Raw genomic sequence first — 11,622 nt, forward strand, 5'->3', positions numbered from 1 at the left:
CCAACGAACCAAACGGCCCAATTTCTTCCAAAGCAGGCCTGGCTAAGGGTAATGCGAGCAACCATACGCGTCGTAAGAAAATACAAGGAGCTAATTCTATATATCATAGAAAAAAATTGTACAGCAAAATTCATCAATCGACTCGACGACGATCACCAGATCAAGTAAAAGAGCTTTCATTCCAATCTTCTTCATGCTCAAAGAAAGCATCTGGACGTAGTTTAGAAATTGGAGGTACAGTTTCGAGTTGCTAACAACACTTGCATGAGCAAACTTGTACACAATTTCAGGGAAACTATCTCCAGAAATTGGAGGTACAGTTTCAAGTTGCTAACAACACTTGCGAGTTTACATTGACCTTTTGAAAGCACCTACATCATCAAATAATCAAAATCTTACAAAGCGTCTCTTATCAGTGAAGAAAAAGTCTAATCCATCATCAAATTTTAAAATGCACAAAATTTAAATGTTCAGGCACATAAAGTTCAAAACCAACTTCAGATGAGCCATAGCTCCTAGTGTAAATGTGTTAGAGACATCAATGATAACTCCAAGGCGTAGAGCTAGGAATTCCTAGATATCTTCGGAAGGGGCTAACTAGTGGGGAAATTTCAGGGCCAATGATTGATGAGATAATTTGTTATATGAGAGAGTGCACTGTATTAATCAACTGGTATCATGGGCTATTTGTGCTTGCAACTCCCGAGACTCCAAGGTGCTAACTCGCAACTCAAAGCCATAGATGAGTTTTGCAAATATAGCTAACATCTGCCAAGGAGCCAATATTACTTTGTTTAGCTAACCTCTGCATAGGTAAGTTTAAGGCACGTTTTAAAGTGGTCTATTAGTACCAGCTGGTTGTGTGACACGAAACTACTTTGAATTGAATTTATGATTTCAACTAATGAAATAATAGAAAATAACTCTATCTTATTGCCATATTTTACACTCCAATTCAATGTTTACTTGATGGTCACGTTGACAGTTTCAGACTTTCACCAAAATTAAGCGCCGAAATATCATATCATCACCAATATATCTCGTACTAGACATTAATTGTCACCATATTCCCCATAAAGAAATGATGTTAACAGACACTATTTAAACTGACTACTCACATCCTTAGATTATACTCCCCATAAAGAAACCAGCTTATCGAAAGTGACCAGTGATTAGTGACATGTTAATCTGATTTTTAGTACGACCACAACACATCCTTAGATATATCTAGAAGCGCGTATATATGCTCTCGAGGCTTGAACAACAGACTCTCGGGACTTACTAGTGAACATCATCAAAAGAGTGTTCTGTTTTGACATCCATGAGATCTGCTAAATATTGCACAAAATATGTAGCTAGGGGTTGTACATCCATCTAGGTCAAGAACAAAACCAAAACCAGTTCCCTAACATAATCTTTGTGCATACCATGAAAGTCATTGATAATATCAGAAGACTAGCTAGCATTATAGCTTCTCTATTTGATGGGGTGTTTGCAAACAGTCACATATAACCTTTTGCGTACATGAAAAATAAAAAGGAATATACAAAATAAAAAACAAGTGGTGAAAGTACAGAAAATAGCGTGACAAAGAAACAAAAGTACAATATCGAAATGCTTGAGTTATCGAATGGAAGAAAGAAAAATAAAATAAGCATAAGAAGAGCATTACACCTTCCCCTTAGCATTTTGTGTGTTGTGATGAACACGTTTCCTTTTTATGCTCCTTTGGACCTGTGTGAGAAGAACTTGATGTGCAACATAAACTTAGTGCACAAAATTTAATAGAAAAATGAGCTAGTAAAAGAAGAATGAAAACAAAATTTGATGGCATACAATCATTTTTAGGTCATTTAAGAAAGCAATCTTGTTATCGTATTCAGGTGCACACTAAATGGGGTGAAAATAGTCTATGAGGAAAGAATACAAGGGATTACAAGGATTATAAGATCGGACCTCCGTGTTGCAGTCGAACTGATGTTTCTCTTTTTCTTCTTTGTTGAGAACGAAGACGCAAGAAGCGTCTGACTTTAAATTAATGAAGCCCACCAACAGGCAGCATCCAACAGTTGATACAAACTAAACAAAAGGAAGTCTACAGCCAAAGCCCAAGTGAGATACATGCAACCAGCCTTAGCCTGAATAAGATGGAAATAGACGACAACACACAGGCACCGACCAAAACGAAGTAGATCCCCATCAACTTAGTGGCGAGAAGCAATCTGGATCAAGCGAATCCACTCCATGGCCTCCTTCATCCGCTCAGCATCCCGCCGTTTCCCCAACTTGCATCCAAGTCTGGAGGAACAAGTGGCATTTGAAAATAATGTCAGCAGGGTGCTACCTCTTGAGCACTGCGTTGGATTTCCCCGAAGAGGAGAGGATGATGCAGCAAAGTACCGTAAGTATTTCCCTCAGTTTTTGAGAACCAAGGTATCAATCCAGTAGGAGGCTACGCGTGAGTCCCTCGTACCTACACAAAAACTATAGCTCAACGCAACCAACGCGCTTAGGGGTTGTCAATAACTTCACGGTCACTTACGAAAGTGAGATCTGATAGAGATGATAAATAATATTTTTGGTATTTTTGGTATAGAGATGCAAAGTGAAAAGTAAAAGGCAAAGTAAAAGCAAAGCAATAATAAAGTGATGGAGATTGATATGATGAAAAATAGACCCGGGGCCATAGGTTTCACTAGTGGCTTCTCTTAAGAGCATAAGTATTCTATGGTGGGTGAACAAATTACTGTTGAGTAATTGACAGAATTGAGCATAGTTATGAGAATATCTAGGTATAATCATGTATATAGGCATCACGTCCGAGACAAGTAGACCGACTCCTGCCTGCATCTACTACTATTACTCCACTCACCGACCGCTATCCAGCATGCATCTAGAGTATTAAGTTAAAAACAGAGTAACGCCTTAAGCAAGATGACATGATGTATAGGGATAGTTTCATGCAATATGATAAAAACCCCATCTTGTTATCCTCGATGGCAACAATACAATACGTGCCTTGCTGCCCCTTCTGTCAGTGGGAAAGGACACCGCAAGATTGAACCCAAAGCTAAGCACTTCTCCCATGGCAAGAAAAACCAATCTAGTAGGCCAAACCAAACTGATAATTCGAAGAGACTTGCAAAGATAACCAATCATACATAAAAGACTTTAGAGAAGATTCAAATATTATTCATAGATAGACTTGATCATAAACCCACAATTCATCGATCTCAACAAACACACCGCAAAAAGAAGATTACATCGAATAGATCTCCACGAGAGAGGTGGAGAACATTGTATTGAGATCCAAAAAGAGAGAAGAAGCCATCTAGCTACTAACTATGGACCCGTAGGTCTGAAGTAAACTACTCACACTTCATCGGAGGGGCTTGGATGATGATGTAGAAGCCCTCCGTGATCGATTCCCCTTCCGGCGGAGCTCCAGAACAGGCCCCAAGATGGGATCTCGTGGATATAGAAAGTTGCAGCGGTGGAATTAGGTTTTTGGCTCCGTCCACAATCGTTTGGGGGTACGTAAGTATATATAGGAGGAAGGAGTACGTCGGTGGAGCTTCGAGGGGCCCACGAGGCAGGGGGGCGCGCCCTCCACCCTCGTGACCGCCTCGTGGCTTTCTTGACGGAGGGTCCAAGTCTCCTGGGTCTTATCTGATGATAAAATCACGTTCCCGAAGGTTTCATTCCGTTTGGACTCCGTTTGATATTCTGTTTCTCCGAAACACTGAAATAGACAAAAAACAGCAATTCTGGGTTGGGCCTCTCGTTAATAGGTTAGTCCCAAAAATAATATAAAAGTTGAAAATAAAGCCCAATATGGTCCAAAACAGTAGATAATATAGCATGGAGCAATAAAAAAATATAGATACGTTGGAGACGTATCACAGGGTGAGAAGGAAATTTGTGCTCGATAGTGATTTTGTTTCTTGTAGTCCAAAGAGCCGAGAGGAGCACCCCTACACATTGCCATAAGACACGTCTGAACCCACCCCTATGGACCAAGAGAATATCACGAAGCTCACTAGCCGAGTGCGGGTTCCAGTTCTGATCAAATGTGTCCCTAACCGCACTCCAGGAAAAACGAGCAAGGTGGTTGATACGTCTCCAACGTATCTATAATTTTTGATTGTTCCATGCTATTATATTATCAACCATGGATGTTTTATATGCTATTTTATATGATTTTTGGGATTAACCTATTAACCTAGAGCCCAATGCCAGTTTCTGTTTTTTCCTTGTTTTTGAGTACCGCAGAAAAGGGAAATCAAACGGAGTCCAATTGACCTGAAACTTCACAGAACTTATTTTTGGACCACATGAAGGACATGGAGTAAAAGAGTTGGGACAGAAGAGTCCCTGGCTGCCCACGAGGGTGGGGGGTGCGCCCACCCCCCTGGGCGTGCCTCCCTACCTCGTGGACATCCTAGAGACCCAACACCTCTTATATAACCCAAAACTTCCTGACTCCAACACCTCTTATATAACCCAAAACTTTCAGAAAGAAACCTTGATCGGGAGTTCCGCCGCCAGAAGCCTCAGTAGCCACCGAAAATCAATCTAGACCCGTTCCGACACCCTGCCGGAGGGGGGAATCCCTCTCTGGTGGCTCTCTTCATCATCCCGGCGCTCTCCATGACGGGGAAGGAGTAGCTCCCCCTCGGGGCTGAGGGTATATACCAGTAGCTATGTGTTTGATCTCTCTCTCTCTCTCTCGTGTTCTTGATTCGGAACGATCTTGATGTATCGCGAGCTTTGCTATTATAGTTGGATCTTATGATGTTTCTCCCGCTCTACTCTCTTGTGATGAATTGAGTTTTCCCTTTGAAGTTATCTTATCGGATTGAGTCTTTAAGGATTTGAGAACACTTGATGTATGTCTTGCATGTGCTTATCTGTGGTGACAATGGGATATCACGTGATCCACTTGATGTATATTTTGGTGATCAACTTGCGAGTTCCGTGACCTCGTGAACTTATGCATAGGTGTTGGCACACGTTTTCGTCTTGACTCTATGGTAGAAACTTTGGGGCACTTTTTGAAGTTCTTTGTGTTGGTTGAATAGATGAATATCAGATTGTGTGATGCATATCGTATAATCATACCCACGGATACTTGAGGTGACATTGGAGTATCTAGGTGACATTAGGTTTTTGGTTGATTTGTTTCTTAAGGTGTTATTCTAGTATGAACTCTATGAAAGATTGAACGGAAATAATAGCTTCATGTTATTTTACTACGGACTCTTGAATAGATCGATCAGAAAGGATAACTTTGAGGTGGTTTCGTACCCTACAATAATCTCTTTGTTTGTTCTCTGCTATTAGTGACTTTTGAGTGACTCTTTGTTGCATGTTGAGGGATAGTTATATGATCCAATTATGTTATTATTGTTGAGAGGACTTGCACTAGTGAAAGTATGAACCCTAGGCCTTGTTTCCTAGCATTGCAATACTGTTTACGCTCACTTTTACCACTTGCTACCTTGCTATTTTTTATATTTTCAGATTACAAATACTCATATCTACTATCCATATAGCACTTGTATCACCATCTCTTCGCCGAACTAGTGCACCTATACAGTTTACCATTGTATTGGGTGTGTTGGGGACACAAGACACTCTTTGTTATTTGGTTGTAGGGTTGCTTGAGAGAGCCCATCTTCATCCTACGCCTCCTACGGATTGATAAACCTTAGGTCATCCACTTGAGGAAAATTTGCTACTGTCCTACAAACCTCTGCACTTGGAGGCCCAACAATGTCTACAAGAAGAAGGTTGTGTAGTAGACATCACTGGCACTTGAAGAATATGTGGTTTGCATCTTCATGCGCACCACACATCGAGCAAGTCCCATCGGACGGCCCATTCCGTTTAGCGATGTTGTTAGAAGATGGGAGGCGATCCCGAAACATTTGCCAAAGGAAAACTTTTATTTTTATGGGGGGTAGACGCTTTCCATAGCCCTCTAGCTATGTCTAGAGTCGGTCCCTCAGTTAACTTAGCGTATAGAGACTTGACCAAGAACTTCCCGGAGCTCGTGAGAGACCAAGAAACCGAATCAGCCTCAGGTCGCAGCACCACACCAACTATAGAATTACATAGCCCATCCCAACATGCCCATTCAGGATTGAGGAGAGGTCTTTTGAAGGAAATAGCTGGCGGAGAGGTTCTAAGCGCGTCGGCTACGAGAATGTCTATATTAGTAGCTAGTTGATAGATTGTTGAGTGGTTGCGCCACAACGGCTACGAGCCGAGCCAATGGTCTAACCAGAGTCTAGTGGATTTGCCATCGTTTACGCTAAACTTAGCACCTAACGCAAAGGCCGGCTTGACAGCCTGAATCCCGTTCCAGAAAGTCGACCCTTTCGCCTTAGATGTTTCTCTTTCACATGACCAATCTTTCTTAGAGAATGATTACCATCTTCATCACTGCCTAATGTGTCATTGTTCCTGCCCATTTGTACCCTTATATCCAAATAATGAGAAGAAGAAAAGGGAAACATGAACTCATAGTGCATGTGTGAGTGAAAAGGCCAGTATGAGGACAAAACAAATGATTGTGTCCTACGATGACTAAGTTGCAAACAACATGGTGTACATCCTACTTCAGACTCATAATCTTCCCCCAATTCAACAGGGGAAAATAAGACCAGTACGAGCTACTCTAGGCTCTAAACTATCCCCTTATATCAAACAAGGTGCAAAACTGATTATGAAGCTCATTAATCATATACACAATGACGAACAGAACAAACCGAAGTACAAGAAAACCCGATCAAACCATGACAAGATCATCCAAATTTACATCTAAATAGTAAATAGAAAAAAATCTCTGTAGTAGTTTTGGGATTCCTGTGCCTGATCAAAACAAGATGATAACTTAGCTTAGTCCACATACGGCATCAACCCGCGTGGTCCTAGTGCCAACATTGGAGTACGCTATCAATTAGTCACCTATATACACAATGATGGTTGATCAATCTAAGTCCACAAAGAACTGGATCAACAAATTCGAATTCACATCTTATGTTAAAAAAAAGAACGGAATGATCCCTTTCTCGGCTCATGTACCCTATCTTTGTTGAACTGTGTTTTTCGGTTATGGTTATAATGGAAAGGGGAAAATCCCAGCCCGGTTGGAAAAAACGAAAGAAAGGAATGTTCACTATGAGGATTTTGGACATCCGAGCATGTGCATCAACAGACATGTGGTTCAAACAAACAAAATAATACGCAGGATGGACTAACCGGTTAGATATATATATGTCCTACGTATTTTCCAATTTCCAACAAATCGAAATAGTAGTGCTTAGAATCTAAAGCACGAATCTCCAAGAAACTTGTAACGATAGATACCTGCATGGTAGGTAACCGTGAGCGTAACAAAAGAAATAAAAAATAATCTTCATAGTGTCCTTCTCTATAGTATTCTGATAGAAGAAACACTTGAAAAGGAGGAAATTTATTGGTGCAACGTAGTTGAGCAAATTGGTTGAGGAATGGCGATTGAATCACAAGTTTCTTTAACAATTTTGCGACCGCAAGAAGAAGACAAAATTAGATTGGTAAGCTGCTCGGTGAGGATGGCATTTGGAAGGAGGGTGTCAAATGTATGGGTGCACTAATAGCTGATTACTTCAAAACTTTATTCACCTCAGAAGTTGCTGCCCCAAACGTGGAAGTTTTAAACAAGGTTCGGACCAGAGTTACAGATTATATGAATGAGTCTTTGCTTGCCCCGTATAATGCTGAGGAGGTAAAAAAGGCCTTGTTTAGTATTGGTGACATTAAAGCTCCTGGCCCATATGGGCTACATGCGATATTTTACAAAATGTTCTGGCCACTTGTGGGTGATGATTTGGTAAGGGAAGTCCTTCATGCAGTAAACAGTGGGGTCATCCCAGAAGGGTGGAACACAACAACAATTGTGCTAGTTCCTAAGGTAGACAAAGCAGAGGAAATATCGTAATATAGGCCTATTAGCCTTTGCAATGTCGTATATAAAGTTATCTCTAAACTTTTGGTGGCTAGACTAAAGGTCTTCCTACCTGAGATAATCAGTGAAACTCAGAGTGCTTTTGTGCCCAGGAGGATAATTACAGATAATGTCATAGTAGCATATGAATGCTTGCATACAATGAAGAAAAGGAATCAAGGGAAACATGGTACTTTTGAAGTGAAATTGATATATGCACAAGGCATATGATCGTGTTGAGTGGGTTTTTCTAGAGGCTATCCTGGCCAAACTTGGGTTTGCAGAGAGATGGATCCAACTTATTATGTCATGTGTTACTTTGGTTGAATATACAGTGAGATTTAATTCACATGAGACACAACTATTCAGACCTACAAGGGGTTTGAGGCAGGGAGATCCTCTGTCCGCGTATCTCTTCCTACTGTGCGCGGAAGGTCTTTCATCTTTAATTGCGCACGAGGAGAGCCAGGGAAGATTGCTGGGTGTACAGGTCTATAGAGATTTCCCAAAAATCTCTCACCTATTATTTGCGGATGACTCTTTGATTTTTGTGAGGGCCGATTCTTCAAATGCCTTGTCGTTGAAGAATGTATTAGATGATTATTGTGCGGCGTCGGGACAAATGGTGAGTGTAGCTAAATCCTCTATTTTTAGCCCAAATACCCAGGTTGAGGTGAGAGCAGTTGTATGTGTGTAACGCCCTCGATGCAGCTATATCTCCCACGTGTCGAAGCACGACTTAGAGGCATAACCGCATTGAAAGCAATGTCGCAAGAGAGGTAATCTTCACACACCCCATGTAATACATCAGGGAAAAAGATACATAGTTGGCTTACAATCGCCACTTCACACAATACATGAATAAAGCATTACATCATCCAGATACAATCAAGGTCCGACTACGGAACCAAAATAAAAGAAGAACCCCAAATGTGACAAAGGTCCCCGATCGACCCCAACTGGGCTCCACTACTGATCAACTAGAACGAAACAACAGAAAGGACAAGATCTTCATCGAGCTCCTCCTAAGCTGGGTTGCGTCATCTGCACGGACTCATCGGCACCTGCAAACTGGTTTTGGAAGTATCTGTGAGCCACCGAGACTCAGCAATCTCGCACCCTCGCGATCAAGACTATTTAAGCTTATGGGTAAGGTAAAGGTATGAGGTGGAGCTGAAGCAAGCGACTAGCATATATGGTGGCTAACATACGCAAATGAGAGCAAGAAGAGAAAACAAAGCACGGTCGATAAAAGTATGATCAAGAAGTGATCCTAAAACAACCTACGTCAAGCATAACTCCAACACCGTGTTCACTTCCCGGACTCCGCCGGAAAGAGACCATCACGGTTACACACGCAATTGACTCATTTTAATTAAGTTAAGGTTCAAGTTATCTACAACCGAACATTAACAAATTCCCATCTACCCATAACCGCGGGCACGGCTTTCGAAAGTTCAAATCCCTGCAGGGAGTCCCAACATAGCCCATGACAAGCTCTCACAGTCAACGAAGGAATAGACCTCCTCCCGAGACGTTCCGATCAGACTCGGTACCTCGATTCTTCAAGACACTTCGACAGGTTAAAACAAGACCAGCAACACCGCCCGAATGTGCCTACAAATCCCGATAGGAGCTGCACATATCTCGTTCTCAGGGCACACCAGATGAGCAGGACGTCGGGTAGGCCAGCCCAGAGTTGCCCCTGGTAGCCCCGAACATCGCTCGGTTGGACCAACACTCAGAGGAGCACTGGCCCGGGAGGGGGGGGGGTAAAATAATGATGACCCTTGGGCGCGCGACCCCCAAGGGAAAAGAAAAGGGCTAGGTGGCGAATGGTAAAACCAATGTTGGGCATTCCTGGAAAAGCTTTAATCAAGGCGAACTATCAAGGGGTTCCCATTATTACCCAACCGCGTAAGGAACACAAAATTCGGGAACATAACACCGATATGACGGAAACTAGGGCGGCAAGAGTGGAACAAAACACCAGGCATAAGGCCGAGCCTTCCACCCTTTACCAAGTATATAGATGCATTAAGATAACATGGCAATATAATGATATCCCAACAAGTAAATAATGTTCCAACAAGGAACGGTCTCCAATCTTCACCTGCAACTAGCAACGCTATAAGAGGGGCTGAGCAAAGCGGTAACATAGCCAATCAATGGTTTTCTAGGACATGGTGGGTTAGAGGTTTGGCATGGCAATTTGGGAGGCTTTAAAGCAAGTGGTAGGCATCGTAGTATTGTCATAGCAAAAGAGCGAGCATCTAGCAAAGCAAAGATAGTAGTGATTTCGAGGGTATGATCATCTTACCTGAAATCCCGCAAGGAAGAAGAACGAGTCCATGAAGAAGACAAATGGACATAGCCGAATGGGTCCTCACAAACACGACATTACCGGATCCAACCCGAAGGAGCAAACACCGGAAAGAAGCACACAACATAGTAAACAACCAACACATGAACATGGTATGCTATGCGAGATGCGGTATGTGATGCATATGCATGATTGGACAAGGAATGATAGGATATGGCCTCAACATGGAAAAACCAAGTGTGCCACTGGAAAGGTGAGATGAAATCGCTTGAAAACGATATAAAGAACGCCGAAATCGGAGCTACGGTTTGGAAATGGCAAGCAATTCAAATATGACCACGGTCTGCGATTTACAGCAAGTAGCCATCTAAATGCAACAAGATGAACATGCTACAGCACTCAAACATGGCATCAAAATACATGGTAGGGATCCACTCAAGAAGCTTAACAAAAGAAGAACACTGAGCTACGGCTAATTCATCCGTTAACAGGTTCAAACAAGCATGGCAAAAATGCATATGGTAAACAGATCTCAAACTTAGTGAAATTAACACTAATCTGGAATTTCAGATCAGATAGCACTCTTCGGAGCATGAAAACTATATGCTACAGGACCTGAACATGGCAAAGTAAAGCATGGCATGGAACTACTCAAAGAGCTTAACAAAAGTCCCTTAGTGACCTTGAGGCAAAAGGGATCAGAAAATACAATTGCAAGCATGTGAACACGGCAAAAACATAATCAGATCACAGACTTCATGAAAACTGGAGCATGCTGAAAACAGATATCAAGTAGGCATGTTTACGGAGCAATTCATGAAATGCTAAGCATACACCCATCAAGAATACACAAAATACAAGCTATACATGGCAAGAACAATAACATAGCATGCACGGATCAACTACAACATCCTCGGCAAAATCGCTAACAAGTAGACAATCTGCCTAGATTCACGAAGTAGCAAAAGTAGAGCTTAATTGACTCAAGCTAGGGTGCTCCATAATTACAAACAAAGACATGGATGGATAGAGCACTACAAGATTAACAAAACATCCTTACTGATCATCCTCAAAAGAGGCACAGATCACTAGGAAACAACATGAACATATGGCCATATGAGATAAACAGGTCAAGGACTTAGTGGAAATGCTAAGTCCCTGAAATCAGCATTACCAAGTGCCTCACTTTGCAAGCTTGTGCAAGTCACCACACACATCACAAAAATACATGGGTTGCACCTCTGGAAAGATGAAAAAACCCTTAACAAAACATATGTAGAGCTCAGGGGCATATCATGCACACATT

This window comes from Triticum dicoccoides, chromosome 7A (assembly GCF_002162155.2).
Source record: "Triticum dicoccoides isolate Atlit2015 ecotype Zavitan chromosome 7A, WEW_v2.0, whole genome shotgun sequence".
Lineage (NCBI taxonomy): Eukaryota > Viridiplantae > Streptophyta > Magnoliopsida > Poales > Poaceae > Triticum > Triticum dicoccoides.